General features: G+C 40.1%; 1 protein-coding gene across 7 annotated transcripts in view; it reads right to left on the bottom strand.

The window, feature by feature from the left end:
- Positions 1–14,119, bottom strand: part of lrch1 (leucine-rich repeats and calponin homology (CH) domain containing 1) — a 69,943-nt gene that overhangs the window by 55,070 nt on the left and 754 nt on the right. The window lies entirely within an intron of this gene.

Raw genomic sequence — 14,119 nt, 5'->3', positions numbered from 1 at the left:
ATGTCAGAGTCCTGCCACAGAGTCGCAAACATAAATGTGGCTCTGCAGTAAATCTTGTGGATGTCGTCTTTAAAATTCAGCATATTTCCTCTGAGCAGAAAAAAAAAACAACAGGAAACTGGAAGTCGAACACGATAAGAAGAGTGATTTATACGTGGAGATGTGCTTCCTTAATGCAGGAAGAGCATCACTCAGAGAAGAAGAAAAAACCAGAGTAAATGTTGCTGTGAAAGTGTTGCTAGAAGAAAAGAGGGAATTGTTAGAGGGAGGAAAACTAAGAAGTTTGAGGTTAGAATGGCCTAGTCCAAGGGTCAGCAGTTTTTTCAGTTCAAAGCCACTTTTAGCCGTGCTGCTACAAAATAAAACTCGTCAAGAACCACAACAAACGATTTTCTGAAAGCGTACAACATAAACTTTTATTATGAAAGCTAACACTAGCGTACTAAAATTTATTTCTATTTTCTGATTTTATAACAAAATGACTCCTCTATTTCAAACGGGGAAAGAAATGTAGGTAGAATGAGGTGAGCCTTTTCTATCAATATGGAAAATTACAATAAAAACAGTTTTAAAATACTTTTAAAAGCCTGTTGTAGACATTAAAATCAGATTTTGCATAACAACTCAGTCAATAAAATGTCCCAGAGGTTATAACGATAAACAACAGCATCGCTGTTTTTGAGACCATTTCAAGTTATATAATGGTCACGGCATAATAATACAAGTTCACCCTCTCAAAGATCAGTGTGTTATCATTTAAAACTGGAAAATACTTTAAATATCCAAAATAAAATAAATAAAAAAAATCAACAAATGCAATGAATTATGAAGTCTCTGTTAAAGTTTTCCTTCAAAATAAAAGGGACTGGTTTAGACCAAAACACCAGACTGAAGACTTTTGTGATTCAGTTTTTGGTAGAAGGAGAAAGAGAAAAATAAAAAGATGTTTTTAAAATCAACAAATTATCCAGCTTGATTTAACTTATCATGACATTAATGGATTTATTGCTTATTGTGACAGGCTTAGCAACTTGAAAAGGTAAACATTTCAGGTCTAAACACTTCCAGATGTAACTGCAAATATAAATAAATATAAATACACAATTGTTATTTCTTTTTACATAAAAGTAATTCCTTCCACTTAACTCCTATCCACACTTTGGACTGTACCAGTCCAATAATTACAGTCCTGATAAAATACAGAGCTAATGTGGATTTCAAGAGAGAAGACAAGTAGATTAAAAACAAAGCAAAAAAACTAAAACAAAAAAAAAACCCACCAGTGCTCCAAAAGGTCAGCTGCAGGTCACAGACAGGCTACCTCTCTAATACTTAGATGCTTCAGTTTGCAAAGGCGATAGCTTAACTCCTGCTTTGCTTATTTGCATCTGTTTGCTCTCAGATCAGCAGCAGCAGCTTCTGTTTCCAACCAGAGTATCCAACGTAACCGCCACAACATCTGCAAGCCGGGTACGACGACACAACACGCCCTCAACAAGCGAGCAGAAACCCACGGCAGCAGCCTCCCACTCAGAAACAAACGTATTCATATTCCTGCTCGGTTCCATCACACTCAAAGAACGCCCTCAGAGCGCGACTCGGCCTCAGTCGGTGATTAGAGTTTATAGAGGGGCACATTATGCTCCATGAGGATTAAAGCAGGAGCTTTGATCAATTTGTACGTGGATTTATCCCGTCGTGTGTGTGAGCGTGTACCTATTTATGTATGCTGGCATGTGCTTCATGGTGAATTAGGGTAAGCTTGAAGCAAAGGGATATGGAGAGCATGTGTGTTTATCACAGTGAACCAGTTAAGGATGCGGTTGTCTGTCTGGTTGCTAACGTGGTGCCAAAAGCATGGAAGTGAGGACAGAGAGATGTGTGCATGTGTGTGTGTGTGTGTGTGTGTGTGTTTTGGCGGGGAATCTGGCCTACTTTGGTGGGATTGGAGACAGTCTGTGTTTATTTATTAAAGGGGATGCAGCATCTATGAGGGCACACTTCTACATTTTGGAATTTCGTCCCGTTTTAGAGTTTTGTCACAAATGTAGACTACTAAACAAATCAACATGTTTTCTTTATTTTTCTTTTTCCATTTCATGACCTGCTGTCTCTTTAAATGCCTAGAAAGATCTGTCTGCATGCACCAGGGAAGAGCTGCAACAGGAAAACCACAACGTTCCAACAGTCCCCGTGTTGCACTGAATCATGGAGAAAGTGAAATAAAGTGCTGATTTGTTTTCCCAGTAAAAGTAATCCTGTAAGTTAGAACCAGACAAGTGAGACGTCTATGGTTGTTACACCTGAGAGTCTAATCGCCATCCAAATTGGGGGCCTAAATTGTGTCAATTCTTACATTTTCGCTGTCACACTGCACTGTGTCAAACAAAACCAAACACTTTAAGGAACCTGTTCCCCTCCTCGCCTGTGGGGGCACCGTACCAAGAACCACTGAAGGAAACAACACGACAACCTCAGAACAAATTCCTTCTTCACAAAATGTAAGCAAGAATAAAGTGGCGTCAGGTTTTAGCAGTGGTAAGATTTCTCTTTTGTCACTGGTTAAAGATCACAAGCCATTTCTCCCGCTAGCGCAAGACACGCATGTTTATTTAGTTTGTATTTACCCATAATGCCTTGCACTGTAGTCCACTTCCATCAGCTTGGCATTCTGATATGTATTCGAACCGTGTCAGATAAGAAATTTGGCTGAGCGATAAAACTGACCCAGTACTTATCACGGCAAACGATAATATTGTTGTTTTGAGACCATTTTCAAGTAATATATTGATACTGGCATAATCTACAGGATCCTATGCCAGGTGTGAACTGTAGCCCAGTCCTTATATCTGTGGGTCATCTAAAATAATGCAACCATACATGTGAAAGAAGTCTGATGTGTGCTTGGTTCACCAGTATTTCTGCTCCACAGAGCAACTGGAGAGAGACTGGCTGCTCTTTGCACAGAGCAAGACCTAATTTAAGCCCAAACACAAAAGATTTGACTTCACCACATCACTGCCATAATGTCAGACAAAAACATAGGCCGAATATGAAAGCAGAGATCTGCTGATGGAAAAGTTCAAAACATGTAATGTTCTGCATGACATCATTGCCACGGTGTGAATGTGTGAAGCCTGAAGGCCAAAGCTGCTATCAGATATAGAGTTGAGTATCTCATCCAGGTGAACACTGAGGTATTTATACTCCTCAACCATCTCCACTTCTCCTGTGATTGAAACGGTGTCTGATGTAACCGTGTTTCTTTTGAGATCTACAATAATCTCCTTTGTTTTGCCACAAAGCGCTCCACCAGCTCCCTGTGCTCACTAGAGTCAAGACCGCCGTAGAGTGAGGCAAGCATGAAAAACCTAATTTTTCTGCACCGACTGCAGATTCAAAGACTTTACTATATTTCTAAAAGCACCCAAATTTCCACAAAATACTAAGATTCCATCTTGTTTTATTTTTTCAAAGCCGATATCATGTGATCTGGCTGTGTTGTAATGGGGTAATTTGCACAAAATCAAAGCTATTAGGAGATTTAATAACGGGGGCCAAAAATGTCTAATTGAAGGTACTCAAGGGTCGCAAAATTTTCTTTTTTCCTTAAAAAAAAAACTACAAAACTTTTATTAGTAGTCCAATCTCTGTAGACAAAGTCTAATTTCTATAAAAAATGTGATATAGAAATTATGATTTTGTAACAAACAAAAATAAGTGTTTTGCGTGTATATCCAGCTAAAAAAAAAAACAACCATATCCTTAATTTGTTGGGTTGATCATCTCTACAGATTTTTTTTAACAACTAGAGCATGATATTGCTTAACCTTTATTTTGCCAAGTTTAATTAATGGGCTTGCCAAAGTTGGCTTTCTAGTAAATATCACTGGATGCTTGTGGTCCTACATATTATTAAAGTAAAAGCAAAAGCGGATAACATGTTAATGCTTTCTATTTCAAGAAGATTTTAATTTACAACATTTTTGAAATGCATCACCTTCTTATTGTGTATCTGCATCAAGTGTCTGAGTGGCAAAAATATATTGTGTATGTGCAATTCAGGACCACACTTTGAGCACCTCAGCTTTAAGACATCCACCTCAGCTAGTTGAATTCAGACAACACACTAGTCCAAGCCACGTGTTTTTTGAGTTTTGGCTGTGAAACTGTGGCTTTCAAATCACAGCCATTCAAGTCTGGGTTCATTTAAGTTCACAAATAAGAGCACTCTGCCTGTTAGTTTTTTTAAACATCTTTCACCTCACATAAAAATAACTCCTCTAGGTCTAACTGGAGAAATATCCTCTCGTGGGAAAGTCAGAACATGAATGGCTTAGTACCTCCCAGGCCCTAAGGATAACATTACTCCTGCAGACAACGATTACCACTGTGACTAAACATGGCATGCTAAATATACAATTTAGCTAAAGCAGCATAGCTGCAGCTAAATTTAAAAGCAGATTAGCATAGCGGCTCTTTCAGTTCCCATCGTCGATGTGCATAAATGATGAGGCTGATGTGATCCCGATGCCGGACCTGCTCGGTGAAAAGCATGTTTGGTTGGCCTGAGCTGCAGATCTTTGGTGTGTCTGACAGGAAGACATCTGAGCTGTAGACTCCTGAAAACAATGAGATGGGGAGCGGCCATTTCCTGTCACTTGACAGGGGGGAGTGGGCCAGAATCTTGGCCTTCACCTCATTTTTTTTCTACTCATCTGTGATAAATAGGACAAGGGCATATTTATGACGCTCCAAATCACCATGAGTGCCATTAGGGTTGATCCAAGATAAACATTCTCAGTTTTAATCAAATTCCTTCTGTAATTCTGACTGGAAAGACGAATCATAAAGATAGGAAAAACACTTTCGCCAACCGACGAAATAACTTTCCGTCTTCACTTGCTGTAATGTTTTAGACGGGTTCGGCACTTTAGTCTGTCCTGTCCGACAGGACTTCTTAGGTTTCGTCTCTTCTTCGTCCAGATGAGATCACATCTGTCTGGTGTTCTCTGTAGCTGTTCTCTCCTCTGAGGGAAAGCCATTACCCGCTCCATTAGCCGCTCCTTCAGCGGCTTCATTCGCTATGCATGAGCCGCCGACCTCCCCCCCTACAGACCCTAGCAGCACAAATCAATAGGAGGAGGTTTAAGGTGACGATGAAATCAACAGGGACCGCTACCAGATCATCATCACGAGGTCACAGTTCAAGGTCAGGCAACACGTCCCAACTCACACTGCATGCCAATGGAAAAGCTCCAGCAGTCGGTATTTTCTTACCGACTATAAATTGTACTCACAAGCAGAACAAAGCAGTTGGGTTACTGCGCAGCTACAGGGCTGGTGAAACGTTTGGATACATGTACAAAGTCTGAACGCCTAGTAGCTTTGGCTCTACATTGTCTTACATTTTAAAGTGTTTTGTCACACCATCTGCACCCTCAAAATTTACCCTACCAATATCCAACAGGGGCCCCACCAATGAGATGGAGTTGCTTTTATTTAAAACATAATCAATGAAACATTAATAAACATTCTGATGTGTAACGATGCCACTTGACAAAATCTGGCGATTCAATTGTTATATTAATTTCTATGACTTTGTATTTTTGTGGTTTTACAATGTAAAGAAACAACTGCCTTACAAATAAACTTGGTTGATTAATCAATTGATTGATTGATTGATTTTGGCCCTACAAATATCATTTTAATCTCCAATGACTACAAAAAATCTATATGAACTTCGTCTTCTGCACCTAATGCTTAGAAATTGTAGAGGTTGGCGACTTGGAGAAATAGCAGCTCAAATCCAACCTTACAGGTTCCAAATGAGGGTCTAACCTTTTCACCGGCGCTGTACGAGGATGTGAGTTACCAAGGGTGCTCGTTTCCGTGCCAGCTGTCATTACATTCAGGTGTGGCGGGAACTGTGAAGCGGATAGCCTCTCCTCTATCCAACACATTCCTTAAACTCCACCGCTTCCTGTGTCCGCGCACGTCTGTGTGTAGGGAAAAGGAAGGGAAGGAAGAGCGGTGTGGCAGAAGAAGTGAGGGTGGTGAACTCATGGGAGGATTATCCGCCTCAGGCGCACATTGGGCGTCTGTCCATACAGATGAAAAACACACAGTGTTGACATCTTACTGCTTCTGTCCAACACCATTAACTGCTGGTCGTAGGTTTATGATGCGGTATGACTGAGTGAACTAAAAAGGATCAGAATGCCACTGAATTACTTCTGTCACTGGATTGTTACCAATGAGCCCTGTTATCAGTTCCACTTTTTTATTTTGTCTCACCCTTCAGGATCTTTAACATGCCTTCAACCGATGAAGATGCATCTTTAAATACCTTTTCCTAGTAGGGTAGTTGAAATAATTAATGTCCAGATGTAGTTGATACTAAATAAAAATAAACAGAACTCAAATATACTCCAAATCTATATAAACCAGCACATTTTTGTCTCTTTTCTGAATGCATTCTCAGTGGATCAGACCATCATCTACATTGCAAGATATTTTTGTATGAGCCACAGATATGCTCACACTCAAAATAGCAGTGGTGCACCAAGAAATGGGCCTCAATTTCCTTAATTTTGGGTAATCAACGATCTACCGATCTTCCCCACCTCTACAAAGGTCTACAAATCAGTCACTGCCCCATTTTGCTATGCCAGGAGAGATGCACCCATCTGTATGTCGTTAACAACAGTCACCCCACTGTTGCCAACTTAGCAACTTTGTCATAAAAAAAATAATCGGTATTGGCAAGTCAGACACCAATCAGCCAGACAATTGGAGCACCCCTAAAAGCAAGCGTTTTTAAAGTCGAATAATCCTTCATTTGTTCCTCAGTGGGGAAATTTCTGTGCATCAGCATGACAAATGGTACTACACAAATAAACACAATACACTACGGAGGTACGAAAAGACCAGAAAATCTTCAACTGGACTCAAGAATCTTCCAAGTGTTTTAGGTGCCTGTGAACTGAGCCGTCCCATAGACAGACAAAACAGATACGGCCTCTATCGACACATACACACACTGTAATGAGAATGTGTCCAATGAAAAACTGCCAAACACTGCAGAAATGTGTACTGTATTGTCTGGGGCTGAGAATGTGGTGGGAAACAGACTGCCGGCTGTACTAATGGGAACACACACACACACACACACACACACGCACACACACATATGCGCTCACATGGTCTCCAAAAGGACACAAAAACAAACACACTGTAACACTGTAAATAACTACTGACTGCTCAGAGGAACTGACAGTAATAACCGTACATATGACTGAACAGCAGGCGACCCTGTTAACTGAAAATCACCTGGTAGTTTCTGTTTCCATTCCTCTGCAGCAGCTCTGGATAGGAACCATTTGAAGGTGAAGTGAATGTTAAGTGGATTTCAGAGAAACGACTGGTCAAACACGGCATCTGCAAACTAGAATTTGTGAAATCTGGTGAGAAATGCAGAGATGACTGTAATCTTTGGCGAAACAAACAGCCGATCTGAGCTCACCGCCTCCCAAGAGGAATGTAAAACGAGTCAAACTGAGCTCCAGGGAACCTGCGGCAGCTGATTTGTAAGAATGAATAATCTGATTTGTTAGAATGAATAATTGCTCTGAAGTCTAGATTATTTTCAGCTCTGGGCTTTGTGTGTTCCCAAAAAATATTAAAAGTGTAAGAATGTCTAGCAGAAATAGACAACAAGACTCAAACTAATTCATAAAGCGGTGCGTTCCTGAAGATGATTATCTGGCAGACTGAATCATTGGACTTGCCCAGAACTCTCCTGTTTACATGATAACTTGAGCAGCTTGGCAGTTGCTCCTGCGCTGATACCACCACATGTGGGAGCTGACTGACCAGTCGGGCAGCTTTTGGAAATCACCTCCTTACACCTTTCTGTTCCTGGACACCACAGATACCATCTAGTTCAAGAGTTTCTGGCAACTCCTAAAACTCAGGGCCTCCAGACTGCCTGCCCACTAGCACTTTATGTCACTAAACTGGATTTACATCTGCTAATGACACACTACATGTGCATCCCCACCAGCCCTGTTTGGTTCGTTTTATTCAAACTCTAGTTTGTTTGTCTAGAGGGTCTGGTTCATTTGGGGAGGTGTGAATGTAATTCAACTCTGATGCAGACCACAACATAGATCTCTGGGCCCTCTAAAAGTGTGTGTCTCAGTTTAGTTGAAGTGAACTCTGGAGTAGTTTGAATGTCAACGCTAAGTGGACTGGAGATCGCTCCAAAAGCAGAAAGCGGACTACCACAGGGGGCATTCTGGGTAAATACAAGCTAAACAAATGCAAGAGTCGAGCGCTAGCTTGACAAACGCATCGTGGTCTTTTACCAACAACAGAAGAGAACTCTTATAAAATCTGACGCCACTCCATTTTTGTTTCCATTTTGTGAAGAAGGAAGTTGTGCTCAGTGTCTTCTTCTGATGTTTTTGTGTCATTTCCTTTGGTGGTTCTTGGTGCAGCACCTCCACAGATGAGGAGGTGAACAGGTTTTTCAAAGGATTTTATTTGTTTGACATAGAGGAGTGTGAAAGTGAACCACAGCAGCTCCGCATCTGAACCAAGTCTACCGGACTATCAGGTGGGAAAAAGGCCCAGTGTTCCCACACCCAACCCATTTCGTGACACAAAAAACAGGCAATTTGAGGTTTTCATGATGTCAAAAACTGGTTTTCTGAAGAGGTTTAGGTTCCAAATATAGCCGGGTGTTATGGTTGGGAGCAGAGCGTCTGCTTTCTAAGTACAAGTAATGCTCCTCCAACAGATATGAAGGGATTTCCATGTTTTCTCCATCTCAAGACTTCAATTTTTCATGATGAAAGTCCAGTGCATTTAGGGCAAGGGAGCAAGCCTTTCTGAACACTCTGAAGGCACAGCAGCCAACACTGCTGAAAGAACCACTTAGACAAGAAATTACACTTAGTCAAGCTGTACAGTATGAAAATCACATCTGAGAATGTCTCTTCAATTAATGTTTAAGGTTTTTTTTACAGCTGTAGACTAATGGTTTGCAGTAGTTGCACTGTGTGTTTATCTTTTTTCTTAGGTGCACTAGCGGAAAAGCAAGGTGCAACCAAATTTGACAGACATCACACTAATGTTGCAGTTTCACAGGTTCACTTTTTTATAAACCACTGTCCATTAAAACTGTATTGACTTGTAAATGATTAACAGTCTAGTAAACATATGGTTCTTTATTTCAACTGTGCAAGACAGGTAGCTTACTGAAAAAGTCCTTAAAGTAATTTAATGGGTCAAATTTTATTTTTACAGATTTTTTTGACCTTTTCTTGAATAGTAGTTTTGACAGGAAACAGTTGAGCAGTGCATCCATGTCAGCATGTAATGTATTTTATGGATGCGTTGTGTTTTTTCAGTGTTTCAATTCTAAATGCATCAGGACCAGAGAGCCGTTTATAAGTGGTTCATTTACAGCCACTTACACAGTGAAGGCAGACATTGGGCCGAGTGTGAGCATGAGAAGGAGAGTGATTTTTGTTTGTTCTCATAGATATATGAGCTCACATCAGTCTCAGGTTGGAGGCAGAAATATAACCACAGGAATATCATCGGTGTAATATGGAGCAACCAGATGGGGCGTTTCATTTATAAGCAAAACTGTGGGAAATATAAGGATGTTTGACCATCTGACTAGGAAAGAGAGTGACGCCTGTGACTGCACAGAACCTGAGAGGTTGATGCCCAACTACTAGAGCGCTGCAAAAACTTTATGGAGCTAGAGTTGAAGAAAAAGTTTCCAATCTTTCTGTTCATTTTCTATCCTAAGTCTTGCTTCGTGTGTGTCTGTCGTTGAACCACAAGGAGACTTTCAGTGTTGAACACTTAACTTTTAAACTTTTTCTCAAATGAACTCTTTTTTGTCGTTCCACTATTGAGAAAATGGGTCGCATTCAGGACCAAATTGGTAATTCTTTGATGTTTTTTCCTTAAATAATAATAAAAAATAATAATAATCAAAGAATTACTCAAAATACACACGGTGGGCGAGTGGACATGTAAAGCGATGTGCGGCATACTCAAATACGACGCACGTCTAAAATGCATTTTACAATTGATTTTTGAGCATTCTGAATCGATTCAGTGTTCCCATGATCAGGAATTTCAATTCTTTATAGAATTACGTTTTTTCTGCACCTCTAGCATCAGCCAATGTCAGTCATGTTTTTAAAACATGAGCTGATATTAAAAACGGTAACTGTGTAGAAAGGTAAAGTACAACATTTACCCTTTAACCCGATTTTTACCCAATAACCGATTTACCCATATCACTTATTGATAACAGATATGGGTAAATGGCTGTAACAGCAATACTGGATAATGGTACAAAGTTTTCATATGGTGCATTCCTAATAATTATAATTTCTATAAAGAAATAGGTCAAACAGCAGCTAAAGAAAGAGGTTATATCTTCTCCTTTTTTCTACAGTTCATATTTCCACACTTCCTTTCAGTTTTGCCCACCTAGCCACCAAGCAAAGCTTGATTTAGCTGATCAGAAGGACTCAGTGGGAGGAATGTTTAAAGTTGCCAGCTCTACTTCGTGTTTCCAGACAAGCCGAGGCTTGTGTTGCTGCTGACAGTTGCATGCATGCGCTGCATCTTCTTCTCTGCGCACTAAAGTTGAACTCTGTGCATGCAGGTCTGCGAGCACGAGCCCCCTCTAACCCACGTGTGCGTCGGTCACGGTGACTCACTCTGCTCTTTCTCTGCTAATTTTGTTTCATCGGTGGGTGTGTGGGGTGACAGAAGGGGGGTTGGTCTCAGTTACCATGTGATCAGAGAGATTTTCACTCGTTTTTCTCAGGCCTCGCTTCAAGTCGCATACCTTTTCTTTCCTGTTTAGGTGTGAGTTACACCAAGCATGCGAGTATCTGTGCCCTGGAGGCTGCAGAAGTCTGCTTGGCGACATGTTTCCCTGCTCAGCTTTCCCATCGGTTTGTGAGGAATGAGGCATCACAAGATGCTGGACGACGGCTTGGGGGGGGAGGAGATCCGGATCAGGCCTCGCTGCAGGGAAGCTTCCTGCAAGCAAATCTTAGCACTTAGGTCAGTAATTACAGAGCGGTCTGATCCGGATTTAAGACTCCGTAATTAAAAAAAAAACAAAAAAAAAAAAAACAATGCATTCTTTGCTGCAGCTGAAAACAAGCAAATATCAGATGAAAATTTGCTGTACAAAGGCGACACGTTCTGCTTTGGCTAAACAAGTCTAACCAAGAAAACGAACCGGCTAAGCTATACGAACACAGTTGTCACGTTCTCACCCGCTTTACTTCACCTCCCCAAGTCTCCGTCCTGTTTCTGTTATCAGGCCGTGATGGTCTTACATAAGCCGCGCTTCATTTCAGAGCGCTCAGATAAAGTCAGAGCAGCTCCACAGCTGATGACGGCGCGGTCTGCGCAGCTCTGAGGGGAGCGGAGCGCTTCCAGGGGAGGAGAGGAATTTCATTTTGTTTTGCTTCTCGGAAAAGCAACATCTGTTTTTAAATTCAATTAGAATGTTTTTTTTTTGTTTGTTTTTAAAAAAAAAATAAATTCCTGTGAGGAGTTTTTGACCAGGATTGCAACAAATCTGCATTATGGGACATGCGGGAAATGTTGAAGCAGCTAAGATTTTTAAAGAGCAATGTTGTGACTGAGCTGTTGCAGGTTTTTTTCTTCCCCCACTCTTTACAGGCTCTGCTTCGCAGAAAAGGAATGAGGAAGCACGACCTGCTTCGTTAAGTTAGTCTTGAGAAAAGTTATTTCTGCTCGCTAGTTACTAGACGAAGCTAAATTCAGTTTAAAAAAAAATAAAAAAATTACTGATGCTGATGGCAGTGTAGGGAGGATCTCCTGTAGCAGTCTGTATCACAGCGCTATCTGCAGAAGCCTCCAAGTCGAGATACGTAATTTTCTTGATTTTATGAAAAATTCTTCTTTGCACATTAATCCCAGCTCCCTCACCTGTCACAATCACAAATTCTGCTGTCCCAGAAATGATTGCGCTAAACTATAATATTGTTGTTTTCAGACCATTTTCAAGTAATACGAAGGTAAAGGCATAAAAATTCAGTAACGGATTCTCAACTTTAAATTCTAATGAATGTTTAACACTGAATCTGGGAGATATTTTAAATATCCAAAATAAATGAATAAAAACAACAAATACAATGAATTATGGAGTGTCTGTAATTAAAATTGTCCTTCACTTTTAAAAAAAAAAAAAAGGTCTAGCTGAGACCGAAGCACCAGACTGAAGACTTTTGTCATCCAGTTTTCAGGAGAAACAGAAAGAGAGAAAAAAGATAAACAATAAACTATGCGAATGGATATGATTGAATTTGTTTTCATTTATCATGCGATCACTTCATTTATTGCTTATTGCGACAGGACAACCAACACATTAAGTTTTATTGCAACATGTTGTGCTATTGCAAAATGCTAAAAGTGATAACTATTTATTACTCCCGTTTTCTGGTAACAGTCTGATTATGACTGTGTGTCACACCAATTATAGCCCCACTAACACGAATACTGCTCCAGGAAAACATTCCCATTTGCAATACTTTCCTTTAGTCACATAAAAAAAGCCTGATTTGTGGCACTAAACTGCACACAGTAACTGTATATTACCATATTTTTAAATTTATTGAAATATTTTAATATTCTCATTTAAATTAATTGTATAAGTTTAAAAAATTTCAACGCAGATGATTTTGGGGGATTTAAACAGCATTAACTGGAATTTATCATGACAACGACAGACTGAAAGTCATACAGTAAATGTGTCACGATAAATGACATGATAAATGCCCAGTCCTACCAACACAGTGCCCTTTGACCCCAAAGATCACACCAGTAACCCCTCGAAGCTGTTCTAATGCTACACAAAAAACATTAATCAAGTGATACATTTAAAAATAAACTGCAAGTATCATTCAAAGCTGGTGAAGTAGCGCTTAATTGCAAATGGGTTGGTGACCCGTGCTCTATCTCACCGCGGTGACCCCAGGTTCTTCTCAGCTGGAAGAAAAACCCATTTGGAGAGGAGGATCTGGAGGGGCTTGAGATGAGTGTCTCAATGGCACTAAACATGTGGAACGGTTTAGAACAAAGGAAATTCATGTGTTGGAGCGGCCTAGTCAAAGTCCAGAACTAAATCCAGTTACAAATCTGTGGCGAGATGCAAAAGGATGTTTTGCTTAAAATCTGAGTTATTTTGCAAAATAGGACGGACAAAATTGTCACTCCCTTAAAGTGATGAGAAAAATAACATGGATGAGTTCAAAAAGGCGTGAACATATTTTACAAGGCTAAATATAAGAGGCAGCAATCCGATATTAATATCTGCATCGGAGAAAAATTCTAGATTAGACATTGGTGACAATGCGCCCAATGGTTTAAAGATCTTTAAAAGATCTGCTTTAAAGATTGCCAGATCTTTAAACCATTTGCTTTGAAACAAATGGTTTGAAACCATTTGTTTCAAACCATTTGAAACAAATGGTTTGCTAAACTGCAACAAACCATTTGAAAGAAGGTTTGTTGCAGTTTATTTTTTTACACTTTTGACCAAAGTAGTCAACCTATTGCTTTAGTCAGTTTCCTTATTATTTGTTTTACATTGGATGTTGGACCAGGCTTGTGAAGCAATGGGAGGATTTAACTGTGCTTTTCTGGTCCAGAGTTATCATACAAATGTGTAATTCAATACATGAAGATCTGTTGAAAAAAAGAAATGTTTTAGTTTAGATCCGATTTCTGTATCAGATCGGTATCAGCTGATACACCTCAGATATCGGTATCGGAAGTGAGAAAAGTGGATCGGTGCATCCCTACAAATGTGTAGATCTGAATATGGAGCTGGGGATACATTTTCGGGATCAATGGGAGCAGCTTTGCAGAAAAGATGCAACTAATCATTTTTTGGGAGAACTGCTTGATACACATGAACTTGTGCACATGAAGCAGCTGTTTTCAGAACAATGTGACGCTGTGTGGGTCCCTGATGCCTCCCGTCCCTGTTTACAACTGGACATGGACAAAAAAAAAAAAAAAAAAAAAAAAAGAACAGAGG

The sequence above is a fragment of the Poecilia formosa genome, unplaced genomic scaffold (assembly GCF_000485575.1).
Source record: "Poecilia formosa unplaced genomic scaffold, Poecilia_formosa-5.1.2 Scaffold652, whole genome shotgun sequence".
Lineage (NCBI taxonomy): Eukaryota > Metazoa > Chordata > Actinopteri > Cyprinodontiformes > Poeciliidae > Poecilia > Poecilia formosa.
The sequence above is the reverse complement of the archived record's forward strand: the minus strand, read 5'-3'. Positions and strand labels throughout refer to the sequence as shown.